General features: G+C 41.8%; 1 protein-coding gene and 1 pseudogene across 5 annotated transcripts in view; one reads left to right on the top strand and one right to left on the bottom strand.

Moving 5' to 3' along the window:
- The window catches only part of PPIB (peptidylprolyl isomerase B), a 445,571-nt gene that overhangs the window by 229,859 nt on the left and 201,670 nt on the right, over positions 1-14,042 (top strand). The window lies entirely within an intron of this gene.
- Positions 4,136-4,234, bottom strand: LOC126960202 (uncharacterized; annotated as a pseudogene).

Genomic DNA, 14,042 nt, shown 5'->3' with positions numbered 1-14,042 from the left:
TGGAGTCTCACTGTGACTTAATTTTTGTATGCAGTGAAGATAAAGGTCCAAGGCCGGTGTGGTGGCTCATGCCTGTAATCCTAGTACTTTGGTAGGCCAAGGCGGGCAGATCACTTGAGGTCAGGAGGTTGAGACCAGCATAACAATATGGCGAAACTCCGTCCCTACTAAAAACACAAAACTTAGTTGGGCATGGTTGCATTCACCTGTAATCCTAGCTACTCGGGAGGTTGAGGAACGAAAATCACTTGAACCAGAGGTGGAGGCTGTAGTGAGCCGAGACTGCACCACTGCACTCCAGCCTAGGCAACAGAGTAAGACTGTCTCAAAAAAAAAGATAGAAGTCAATTTTTTTTTTCATGTGGGTTTCCATTTGTTGAAGAGACCATTCTTTCCCTGATGAATGCTCTTGACACCCTTGTTGAAAATCATTTGATCATAGATGTATGGGTTTCCTTCTGGACACTCAGTTCTGTTTCATTGATCTGTATGTCTGTCCTTTTGCCAGCACCAGACAATTGCAATTATTATAGCTTTGTAGTAATTTTGAAATCAGGAAGTGAATCTTTCAATTTTATTTTTCTTTTTGAAGATTGTTTTGGCTGATAAAATTTTATACTTATTGCCCTGTCGTTTGCAGTATTCATTGACAAGGAATTTATTTACATTTTCAAATGACATTGTACTTTATGGGTTTGTGTGGGTACCCTTTAACTGGATACCCAGTTTCTTCCTCCCGTCCGTTATGATGTTTTTGTGATTCATTTCGCTTACCTACAACCTGTAATCATCCAATACATTGCTATTATTTTGAAGAAATGGTTACCTAAACAATTTAGACTAAGAAAAGATTTGATTGTACCTTCATTTCTTCCTTCTCTAACATTCCTTGTTTATGTAGATTCAAAATTTTTTTTTTTTTTTGAGACGGAGTTTTGCTCTGTCGCCCAGGCTGGAGTGCAGTGGCCGGATCTCAGCTCACTGCAAGCTCCGCCTCCTGGGTTTACACCATTCTCCTGCCTCAGCCTCCTGAGTAGCTGGGACTACAGGTGCCCATCACCTTGCCCGGCTAGTTTTTTGTATTTTTTAGTAGAGACAAGGTTTCACCGTGTTAGCCAGGATGGTCTCGATCTCCTGACCTCGTGATCCGCCCGTCTCAGCCTCCCAAAGTGCTGGGATTACAGGCTTGAGCCACCGTGCCCGGCCCAAATTTTTTATCTATACTTTCTTCCTCTCTGAAGAACTTCCTTTGACATTTCTTGTAAGGCAGGTCTACCGGCAACAAATTCTCACAGTTCTTGTTTATCTGAGAAGGTCTTTATTTCTTCTTCACTTTTGAAGGATAATGCCATCGGATACCAAATTCTAGTTTGGTGGGTTTTTTTCTTTCTTTCAACACTTTATTTGTTTTATTTTTTTTGAGACAGAGTCTCACTCTGTCCCCGGAGGCATGAGTGCAGTGGCGCGACCTTAGCACACTGCAACTTCTACCTCCCGAGTTCAAGCGATTTTCCTGCCTCAGCCTCTCGAGTAGCTGGGATTACAGCCACCCACCACCATGCCTGGCTAATTTTTGTATTTTTAGTGGAGATGGGGTTTCTCCATGTTGACCCGGCTGGTCTCGAACTCCTGGACTCAAGTGACCCACCTATCTAGGCCTCCCAAAGTGCTGGGATTACAAGCATGAGCCACCATGCCTGGCCATCTTTCATCAGTTTAAATAGTTAATTCCACTGTCTTCTTGCTTGTAGGTTTTGTGAAAAAAAATAAGGTCTCTAGCAGTAGGCTTTTGCTCCTGGGCTTTTTTTTTTCCTGGAAAGCTTTGATTCTTTGTATCTGCTTCTCTCTCCAGCTTATAGGGCAGTGGCTTGCCCTGTGACCTAAGTTCTCTGATGGACCTGAGAGGGTTCTTGTTTTTCAGATTTTTCATTTTTGTTTGTTTATTTTCCTTGTGAGGATGGTATTGACAGCTTCTAAGCCCTTTACATCTTGGAGCAGAAGTCTCCATATGAATTTTAGGAACAGCTTTCCCATTTCTGCAACAAAGACCATTGAGATTTTGAAAGGGATTGCACTGAATCTGTGGACCAGTTTGTGTAATATTGCTGTCATAACAATACTGTTTCCCCCAATCCATGAACATAGGGCGTCTTTTTTTTTTTTTTTTTTTTTTGAGACGGAGTCTCGCTCTGTAGCCCAGGCTGGAGTGCAGTGGCCGGATCTCAGCTCACTGCAAGCTCCGCCTCCCGGGTTCACGCCATTCTCCTGCCTCAGCCTCCCGAGTAGCTGGGACTACAGGCGCTGCCACCTCGCCTGGCTATTTTTTGTATTTCTTAGTAGAGACGGGGTTTCACCGTGTTAGCCAGGTTGGTCTCGATCTCCTGACCTCGTGATCCGCCCATCTCGGCCTCCCAAAGTGCTGGGATTACAGGCTTGAGCCACCGCGCCCGGCCAGGCGTCTTTTTATAATTTAATTTCTTTCACCAATGTTTGCTAGTTTTCAGTGTACAACTCTTATCCCTCCTTGGATAAATTTATTTCTAAGTATGTGGGCAGGATGTGGTGCTTTATACGTGTAATGTTATTCTTTTTGATGCTATTGTAAATGGAATTGTTTTGGTTTCATTTTCAGATTGTACATTACTAGTATATATGAAGATACACACAGACATAAAATTGATTCTGTACTGAATTTATATATTAGCTCTAATAGCTCGTGTGTGCGTATTTAGGTTTTCCACATATAGGATGTAGTCATCTGCAAATAGAGAATTTTAGTGTTTCCTTTCCAATAGGGATGGCTGTTAAATCTTTTTCTTCCCTAATTGCTCTGACTAGAACTTGCATTACAGTGTGGAATAGAAATGGCAAAAGAAGGCATCTTGTTTTGTTCCTGATCTTAAGAGGAAAGCTTTCAGTCTTTCAGGATTAAATATAATGTTAACAGTGTGTTTTTTATGAAATCTTTTTGTCATGTTGAAGAAGTTCCTTTCTATATATAGTTTGAGTGATTTTATCAGGAAAGGGTATTGGATTTCATCAAATGCTTTTTTCTTTTTGCATCAATTGAGATGGCCATGATTATGATTTTTCTCCTTCATTCAATTAGTGTAGTGGGCCAGGTGCAGTGGCTCACACTTGTAAGGCCAAGGCAGGAGGATCACTCGAGCCCAGGAGTTTGAGACCAGCTTGGGCAGCAAGGGGAGACCCCATCTCATTAAAAAACAAAAACAAAAAAACCCGGTATTACTTGATTTTCACAAAGTGAGCCACCCTGGCATCCCTGGGATAATTCCCAGTTTGTTGTAATATATAATCCTCTTAATATACGGCTGGATTAGATTTGCTAGTAGTTTGTTTAGGATCTTTTGCATCTGTGTTTGTAAGGCATATTCTGTCTATAATTTTCTTGTGATGTTTTTGCCTGATAGTAAGGTATCCTGCCTTCATAGAGTGAGTTAGTATTCTCGCCTCTCTTTTTTTTTTTTTTAAATACTTTAAGTTCTAGGGTACATGTGCACAATGTGCAGGTTTGATACATAGGTATACATGTGCCATGTTGGTTTGCTGCACCCATCAATTTGTCAGTTACATTAGATATTTCTCCTAATGCTATCCCTCCCCCAGACCCCCTCCCCCGACAGGCCCTGGTGTATGATGTTCCCCACCCTGTGTCCAAGTGATCTCATTGTTCAATTCCCACCTATGAGTGAGAACATGTCTCGACTGAGGAGGATTGGTGTTAATTATTCTTTAAATGTTTAGTAAGGCCGAGTGTGGTGACTCACTTCTGTAATCCCAACACATAGGCAGAGGCAGGAGGATCATTTGGGGCCATGAGTTTTGAGGCTAGCCAGTGCAACATAGTGAGACCTTATCTCTACTAAGAAAATTAAATGTAAAAATAGTTAGCTGGGCCTGGCAGCAGCATCTGTAGTTCCAACTACTTGGGAGGCTGAGGTGGGAGGATTGCTTGAGCCAGGGGTTCAAGGTTGCGGTGATCTGTAATGGTGCCACTGAACCCTAGCCTGGGTTACAGAGTGAAACCTTGTCTTAAAATAAAAAGAAAAATGTTTGGTAGAACCTGTAAAGCCTTGTGCTCTTGGGCTTTTCTATTTTTTTTCTTTTAATTAAAAAAAATGTGGAATGCTTCACAAGTTTATGTGTCATCCTTGCACAGAGGCCATGCTAATCTCTGTTGCAGTTTTAATATATATGTTGCCGAAGTGAGCTTGGGCTTTTCTTTTTGAGGAGGTTTTTGACTATTTATTCAATCTAAGATTTGTTTAGATTTTCTGTCTTCTTGAATCAGTTTTGCTACTTTGTGTATTTCTAGGACTCTGTCTATATCACCTAGATTATCTAATCTGTTGGTGTACAAATTATTAATAGTATTCTGATTCTTTTCATTTTTAAGGTATGCAGAATTGTCTCTACTTTCTGAAGTTAGTAATTTGAGTGCTTTTTTAAAATCTTGGTCAGTCTAGCTAAATGTTTATCAATTTTGTTGATCTTTTCAAAAAAACAGCCACTGCACGCCAGCCTGGGTGACAGAGTGAGACTCTGTCTCAAAAAAAAGGAAAGAAGGAAAGAAAAGTCTGTGCACATCTCTGCCACCCATGTGGACAATCTGTGGTTGCTTGTCATCACCATCATTCCTGACTCTGAATTTATATGCTACCAATAAGCATTCATTTTTGCCCAGGTAGTCCTGTAGCATTTCCCTAATGTTTTCATCTGTAGTTTCATAGTTTTGGGTCTTACACTTACATTTAAGCCTTTAATCCATTTTGAGTTGACTTTTGCCTGTGGTGAAAAACAGGAATATGGTTTCATTCTTCTGCATATGGATATCCAGTTTTCCCAGCACCATTTATTTTATATTGATTGATTGATTTGTTTTTTGAGATGGGGTCTCACTCTGTTGTCCAAGCTGGAGTGAGTGGCGTGATCATAGCTCGCGGCAGCCTCGACCTCCTAGGCTCAAGTGATCCTCCGGCCTTAGATAAAGTGCTGGGATTACAGATGTGAGCCACCATGCCTGGTCTGTGTTTATTTATTTATTGAGATGGAGTCTTGCTCTGTCACCATGCTGGAGTGCAGTGGTGTGATCTTGGCTCACTGCAGCCTCTGCCTCCCAGATTCAAGCAATTCTCCTGCCTCAGCCTCCCAAGTAGCTGGGACTACAAGTGCGTGCCACCACACCCAGCTAATTTTTGTATTTTTAGTAGAGATGGCATTTTACCATGTTAGCCAGGATGGTCTTGATCTCCTGACCTCGTGATCCGTCCGCCTCAGCCTCCCAAGGCGTGAGCTACCACACCTGTCTGTTTTTGTTACATTTACCCTTTTGAAGTCTGAGAGTTTTTCCCAATTTTTTATCTAGGGTTTTTCTAGTTTCATGTCTTAAATTTAGGTCTTTAAACCATATTGAGTTATGTTTTGTATCTGGTGAGAGGTATGAGTCCAGTTTATTTTTACGCGTTTAGCTACCTGATTTTCCCAGTACTATTTATTGAATAGGGTGTTCTTTTCCCAGTGTGTATTTTTGTTGACTTTGTTGAAGATCAGTTGGATCTAGGTAGGTGGCTTTATTTCTAGATTCTCTATTCCATTTCTTTGAACTACATGCTTATTTATATGCCAGTACCACGCTGTTTTGGTTACTATTGCCTTGAAGTATAATTTGAAGTCAGGTAGTGTGATGTGTCCCAACTTTGTTCTTTTTGCTTAGGATTGCTTTAGTTATTTGGGCTCTGTTTTAGTTTCATATGAATTTTAGGATATTTTTTCTAATTCTGTAAAAAATGATGGTAATTTGATAGGGATTGTGTTGAATCTGGTTAATTGCTTTGGGAAGTATGGTCATTTTAATGATATGATTCTTCCGGTCTGTGAGCATGGGATGTATTTCCATTTGTTTGTGTCATCTGTGATTTCTTTCATCAGTGTTTTCTAGTTGTCCTTATAGACATCTTTCACGTCCTTGGTTAAATGTATTCCTATGTATTTTATTGTTTTTTTAGCTATTATAAATGGGATTGCCTTCTCGATTTTTGTCCTCCACTAGATTGTTATTAGTGTATAGAAATGCTACTGATTTCTGCATGTTAAATTTGTATCCTGAAACTTTACCAAATTCATTTATCAATTATAAAAGTGTTTTTTCTGGAGTCTTTAGAGTTTTCTGGATATAAAATTATATCAGCGAACAGGGAGAGCTTAACTTCCTGTTTTCCAATTTCGATGCTTTTTTTTTTTCTTGCCTGATTTCTTACTATGGTGAATAGAAGTGAAAATGGGCATCCTTGTCTTGTTTCAGTTCATAGAGGAATTGCTTTCAGCTTTTCCCCATTAAATATAATGTTGACTGTGGGTTTGTCATATATGGCCTTTATTATGTTGAGGTATTTTTTTTTTGTGCCAAGTTTGTTGACTTTTATCATGAAGTGATGCTTAATTTTATCAAATGATTTTCTGTATCCCTTGAGATGATCAGATAGGTTTTGTCTTTCATTCTGTTTATGTGATATATCACATTTTATTGATGCATCCTTCTAGCACCCTTTAAAAAAAAAAAAAAAGATGGGTTGTCACTTTGTTGCCCAGGCTGAAATGCAGTGGCATGATCATAGCTCACTACAGCCTCTGAACGCCTAGGCTCAAGGGATCCTCTTTCTTCAAACTCCCAAGTAGCCAAGATTACAGGGAATAGTCTTATTAACCATGCTAGCTAATTTTTTTTTTTTTTTTTTTTGAGACGGAGTCTCGCTCTGTCGCCCAGGCTGGAGTGCAGTGGCCGGATCTCAGCTCACTGCAAGCTCCGCCTCCCGGGTTCCCGCCATTCTCCTGCCTCAGCCTCCCGAGTAGCTGGGACTACAGGCGCCCGCCACCTCGCCTGGTTAGTTTTTTGTATTTTTTAGTAGAGACGGGGTTTCACCGTGTTAGCCAGGATGGTCTTGATCTCCTGACCTTGTGATCCGCTCGTCTCGGCCTCCCAAAGTGCTGGGATTACAGGCTTGAGCCACCGCGCCCGGCCCATGCTAGCTAATTTAAAAAACTTTTTATACAGATGAGGGTCTCACTGTGTTACTCAGGCTGTTCTCAAACTCTTTCGTTTTTTTTTTTTTTTTTTTTTTTTTTTTTTGAGACAGTCTCACTCTTACCGAGGATGGAGCGCGGTGGTGCAATCTTGGCTCACTACAACCTCCACCTCCTGGGTTCAAGCAATTCTCCTGCCTCAGCCTCCTGAGTACCTGGGACTATAGGCACGTGCCACCATGCCTGGCTAATTTTTGTATTTTCAGTAGAGACAGAGTTTCACTATGCTGGCCAGGCTGGTCTTGAATTCCTTACCTCATGATCCACTCACCTCGCTTCCCAAAGTGCTAGGATTACAGGCGTGAGCCACCATTCTGGCTCGAACTCTTGACCTCAAGCAGTCCTCCTTGGCCTTCCAAAGTGTTGATATTACAGGTGTGAGCCACTGCACCCGGACCTGGCCTTTTTTTTTTTTTTTTTGAGATGGAGTTTCGCTCTGTCACCCAGGTTGGAGTATAGTGGTACAATCTCTGCTCACTGCAACTTCCACCCCCCAGGGAGAATTCAAGCCATTCTCGTGCCTCAGCCTCCCAAGTAGCTGAGATTACAGGCGTGTGCCACCAGGTACGGCTAATTTTTTAATTTTTTGTAGAGACGGAGTTTCGCCATGCTGATCAGGCTGGTCTCAAACTCCTGGCCTCAAGTGATCTGCCCGCCTCTGCCTCCCAAACTGCTAGGATTACAGGCATGAGCCACTGCACCCAACCCCTGGCATCATTTGTTAAAAATACTATCCTTTCCGGAACGTATGTTCTTCTTGGTGCCTTTGTCAAAAATGACTTGGCTGTAAATATGTGGATTTATTTCTGGATTCTCTGTTTTGTTCCATTAGTCTATGTGTCTGTTTTTGTTTTATAAAATTTTTACATATGGCTGGGCACCGTGACTCATGCCTGTAATCCCAGCACTTTGGGAGGCCAAGGTGGGTGGATCATGAGGTCAAAAGATCAAGACCATCCTGGCCAACATGGTGAAACCCCGTCTCTACTAAAAATATAAAATATAAAAATATAAAAATTAGCTGCGCGTCGTGGCACATTCCTGTAGTCCTGGCTACTCAGGAGGCTGAGGCAGGAGAATCGCGTGAACCCGGGAGGCGGAGAGATTGCGCCACTGCACTCCAGCCTGGTGACAGAGTGAGACGCCGTCTCAAAAAAAAAAAAAAATTTTTTTTGTTAACATATTTATTTATTTTGAGACTGGCCAAGTTTTGTATTTTTGGTAGACAAAGGATTTTGCCATGTTGCCCATTCTGGTTTCGAACTCCTGGACTCAAGTGATCCACCCACTTGGGCTTCTCAAAGTGCTGGGAATTCAGGCATGAGCCACTGTGCCCAGCCTGTGTGTCGGTTTTTATGCCAGTACCATGCTGTTTTGATTGCTATAGCTTTGTAGTATAATTTGAAATCAGGTAGTGATAATGCCTCCAGCTTTGATCTTTTTTCTTTTTTTGTTCCTTTTTTTTTTTTTTTTTCCTTTTTTTGAGACAGAGTTTCACTCTTGTTGCCCAGGCTGGAGTGCAATGGTGTGATCTTGGCTGACCGCAACCTGCACCTCCCGGGTTCAAGCGATTCTCCTGCCTCAGCCTCCCAAATAGCTGGGATTACAGACATGCACCACCACACCCAGCTAATTTTGCATTTTTAGTAGCGATGGGGTTTCTCCATCTTGGTCAGGCTGATCTTGAACTTCCAACCTTGGGTGATCCACCCACCTTGGCCTCCCAAAGTGTTGGGATCACAGGCGTGAGCCACCATGACCGACTTTTTGTTCTTTTTTCTTATAATTGCTTTAGCTATCAGGTCTATTGTAGTTCCGTATGAATTTTGGATTGTTTTTCTATTTCTGTGAAGAATGTCATTGGTATTTTGATATGGATTGCATTGAATCTGTAGATTGCTTTGAGTAGTATAGATATTTAACAATATTAAGTCTTCTAATCCAGGATAATAATATCGTTCCATTTTTTGTGTCCTCTTCAGTTTCTTTTATCAGGGTTTTATAGTGTGTTTTTGTAGAGATCTTTCACTTCTTTGGTTAAATTTATTTCTAGGTATTTTATTTTTTGTTCTGTAGCTCTTTTAATTGAGATTGTTTTCTTGATTTCTTTTTCAGATCATTATGATGTATAGAAATGCTACTTTTTTTTTTTTTTTTCCTGTTGTTGTTGGGGAGACAGATTCTTGCCCTGTCACCCAGGCCAGAGTGCAGTGGCCTGATCTTGGCTCACTGCAACCTCTGCTTCCCAGGCTCAAGCAAACCTTGTGCCACAGCCTTCTCAGTAGCTGGGATTACAAGTGTGCGCCACCATAGCTGGCTAATTTTTGTATTTTTAGTAGAGACAGGGTTTCGCCATGTTGCCCAGGCTGATCTCAAACTCCTGGCCTCAAGTGATTCAGCCACCTCAGCCTCCTGAAGTATGGGGATTACAGGCGTGAGCCACTGTGTCCAGCCGCTACTGGTTTTGATATATTATTTTTATCGTGGTTTTAGTATGTTGACTTTACTCAATTTATTTATTAGGTTTATTTTTTGTTTTTATTTATTTATTTTTTTGAGACGAAGTCTCGTTCTGTCGCCCAGGCTGGAGTGCAGTGGCGTGATCTCGGCTCACTGCAACCTCCGCCTCCTGGGTTTACGCCATTCTCCTGCCTCAGCCACCCGAGTAACTGGGACTACAGGCGCCGGCTACCATGCCTGGCTAATTTTTTGTGTTTTTAGTAGAGACGGGATTTCACCATGTTAGCTAGGATGGTCTCAATCTCTTGACCTCATCTCCCAAGGCGATGGGATTACAGGCGTGAGCCACTGCACCCACCTTATTTATTAGTTATAATGGTTTTGTTTGTGTGGAGTCTTTAGGTTTTTCTAAATATAAGATCATGTTGTCTGCAAACAAGGATAATTTGGCTGCTTCTATTCCAGATTGGTTGTCCTTTATTTCTTTCTCTTATCTAATTCCTCTGGCTCAGAATTCTAGAGTGTTGAATAAAGGTGGCAAAACTGAGCATCTTTGTTGTTTTCTATATCTTGGATCTTTTATTTTTCCCTGTTTCATCTGATAATAGCTCTGAGTTTGTCTATATAGCCTTTATTGTGTTGAAGTATTTCATTTCTTTTATTTTTTTTTTGAGACAGGGTCTTGCTCTGTCACCCAGGCTGGAGTGCAGTGGCATGATCTCTGCTCACGGCAACCTCCACCTCCTAGGTTGAAGCGGTTCTCCTGCCTTCGCCTCCCAAGTAGCTGGGATTACAGGCATGCACCACCATTCTCAGCTAATTCTTGTGTTTTTGGTAGAGATGGGGTTTCACCATGTTGGCCAGGCTGATCTTGAACTCCTGACCTCAAATGATCTGCCCTCCTTGTCCTCCCAAAGTGCCAGCATTACAGGCATGAGCCACTGTGCCCGGCCGAAGTATTTCGTTTCTATGAATTTGTTGAGAGTTTTTATCGTGAAGAAATGTTCTGAATTTTATTGAACACATTTTCAGCATCTGTTAAAATGATTATATGGTTTCTGTCCTTTATTCTGCTCATGTGATGTATCACATTTATTGATTTGCATATGTTAATCCTCCTTGAATTTTTAATTTAGTTAATTAATTTATTTATTTTGAGACGGAGTCTCATTCTGTTGCCAGGCTGGAGTACAATGGCATGATCTCGGCTCACTACAACCTCCGCCTCCTGGGTTCAAGTGATTCCCCTCCTTCAGCCTCCTGAGTAGCTGGGACTATAAGCGTGCACCACCACAGCTGGCTAATTTTTTTTTTTTTTTTAGTATTTTAGTAGAGATGGGTTTTCACCATGTTGGCTGGGATGGTCTCGATCTCCTGACTTTGTGATCCACTTGCCTCAGCCTCCCAAAGTCCTGGGATTACAGGCGTGAGCCACCCTACCTGGCCTATTTATTTATTTTTTGAAATAGGTTCTCACGCTGTTTCTCAGGCTGGAGTACAGTGGCATGATCTTGGCTCGCTATTGCCTCGACATCCAGGGCTCAAGCAGTCCTTCTACTTCAGCCTCTTGAGTAACTGGCCAGAGAGAGAGAGATATATATATATATATATTTTTTTTGTAGACGTGGGATTTCATCATGTTGCTGAGGCTGGTCTCGAACTCCTGAGCTCAAGCAATCCACCCGCCTCAGCCTCCCAAAGTGTTGGGATTACAAGCATGAGCCACCATGCCCAGCTTATGATGATCTTTTTAATGTGTTGTTGAATTAAGTTTTCTGGTATCTTATTTTTTATTTATTTTTAGAGACAGGATCTCACTGTGTTGTGCAGGTTGGAGTGCAGTGGTGCCATAGCTGACTGCATTTTCGAAGTCCTATGCTCAGGCTATCCTCCCATGTAAGCCTCCTGAGTAGCTATGACTACAGGCACATGCTACCATGCTCAGTTAATTTTTTAAGTTTTTTGTGGATATGGGGTTGTGATGTGTTGCCCAGGCTGGTCTCAAACTTCTGGCCTCAAGAAGCCCTCCCACCTTGGCTTCTCAAATTGATAGGATTATAGGTTGAGCCACTGCTCCTGGCCTGCATCTTTTCAAAGCATTCAGCCTAATTTTTACAGTATTTTTCAAGAACTACAGCATACAGATAAAGAGTTCCATGTAGTCTTAAGGTCAAAAGTGAACATTGTGTACCCGTCTTTCAGAGAAGTGGAACATGACCAGTGTCTGAGAAGGCTCTATGTCTGCCTACCTTTTTTCTGGCCTACTAACAGGCTCTACTCTACTTTATTTTGTGATAGCTAGATATGCATACAAGTAGGAAAATTTCACCCAGAAAAATCTGGTTCGTTAGAAGAAAATCAGTCAACAGAAACAGCTGTAAAAATGTTGAGATTAGGCCTGGTGCGGTAGTTCATGCCAGTAATCTCTGCACTTTGGGATGCCGAGGTAGGTGGATCACTTGAACTCATGAGTTTGAGACCAGCCTGGGCAACACGGTGAAACCCTGTCTCTAGAAAAAATACAAAAATTAGCCAGGCGTGGTAATGTGCACCTGTACTCCCAGCTACTCAGGAGGCTGAGGTGGGAGGATGGCTTGAGCCTGGGAGGTAGAGATGGCAGTGAGCCGAGATTGTACCACTGCATTCCAGCCTGGGTGATAGAGTCAGACATCTCAAAAAAAAAAAAAAAAAAGTTGAGATGATGGAATTAGTACACAAGGAGATGAAAACAAGAAAAGTAAGTTTAAGAATTTTTTTTTTTTTGAGACGGAGTCTCACTCTGTTGCAGAGGTTGGATGCAGTGGCGCAATCTCGGCTCATTGCAACCTCTGCCTTCTGGGTTCAAGTAATTCTCTTGCCTCAGCCTCTCGGATAGCTGAGATTACAGGTGTGTGTCACCATGCCCAGCTAATTTTTGTGTTTTTTGTGGAGACGGAGTTTCACCATATTAGCCAGGCTGGTCTCAAACTCCTGACCTCAAGTGATCTGCCTGCTTTGGCCTCCCAGTGTGCTGGGATTACAGGCGTGAGCCACCGCACCAAGCAGTAAGTTTAAGAATTTAAAGCAAATATGAAAATACTGAAGAGAGAAATGGAAGATATAAGAACCAACTAAAACTTGTAGTGCTGAAAAATACCTGAATTGTTGCTTTTAATTAAGCAATTTTCAATTTTTGTTTTTTTGTTTGAGATGGACTCTTGCTCTGTTGCCCAGGCTGGAGTCCAGTGGCATGATCTCAGCTCACTGCAACCTCTGCCTCCAGGGTTCAAGTGATTCTCCTGCCTCAGCCTCCTGAGTAGCTGGGACTACAAGCGCATGCCACCACGCTCGGCTTAATTTTGTATTTTTAGTAGAGATGGGGTTTCACCGTGCTGGCCAGGCAGGTCTCAAACTCCTGACCTTGTGATCTGCCAGCCTCCCCCTCCCAAAGTGCTGGGATTATAGGTGTGAATCACCACGCCCAGCCGCAGATTTCAACTTTTAGTTGACAGTGTATTTTGGTAATTGGCCATATTTCCAGAAATGAAAGCATAGATGCATTTTTTTCCTCTAATTGTGTGGGGTTTTTTTGTTTTGTTTTGTTTTTTGGTATAGTAAATCCCAAAGAGCCTTGCTCTTTTCCAGTTTCATTATTTTATTTTTTTTTTTTTTTTTTTTTTTTTTTTGAGACGGAGTCTCGCTCTGTCGCCCAGACTGGAGTGCAGTGGCGCGATCTCGGCTCACTGCAAGCTCCGCCTCCCGGGTTCACGCCATTCTCCTGCCTCAGCCTCCGGAGTAGCTGGGACTACAGGCGCCCGCCACCACGCCCGGCTAATTTCTTTTTGTATTTTTAGTAGAGACGGGGTTTCACCGTGTTAGCCAGGATGGTCTCGATCTCCTGACCTCGTGATCTGCCCGCCTCGGCCTCCCAAAGTGCTGGGATTACAGGCTTGAGCCACCGCGCCCGGCCTCATTATTTTATTTTTCATGTTAGTAACTTTCACCCAATGTGGTAGTTTTTGAAAGTTGGAGATACAATTTCAATTTAGCTTTAAGTTGTCAAATGAAGAATGTCAGTAATATTGCTTTGGTCAGATAATAAAAGATAAAAATTCTATGATTCAAAAACAGGTAACCAAGGTGTGTAATGAGTGAATGAAATAAGGACTAATATCATTAAAGTAGGAGCTGAGTATTTACTATAGGAATGTTGGAGAATGATTAAACATAAATTGTGTTTCCTTGGCCTCCCAATGTGCTGGCATTACAGCACATTACAGCACATTGAGAGAGTCTGTCTCAAACAAACAAAAATTGAAAATTGCTTAATTAAAAACATTTTAATTCATCATGATGAACATCCACTTTTTAACTATATTTTTATATAATTAATCATTATCTTTTGATCTTGAAGTATATACCTAATCATTTCATAGGCAAGACTGTGCTACATTCTTAAAATTTACCATCCTGTTGTTAGGACAGTACTGAACCTCTTTATG

This window comes from Macaca thibetana, chromosome 7 (genome assembly GCF_024542745.1).
Source record: "Macaca thibetana thibetana isolate TM-01 chromosome 7, ASM2454274v1, whole genome shotgun sequence".
Lineage (NCBI taxonomy): Eukaryota > Metazoa > Chordata > Mammalia > Primates > Cercopithecidae > Macaca > Macaca thibetana.
Note: the sequence above shows the minus strand (reverse complement) of the source record. Positions and strands in the feature narration are given on the sequence as shown.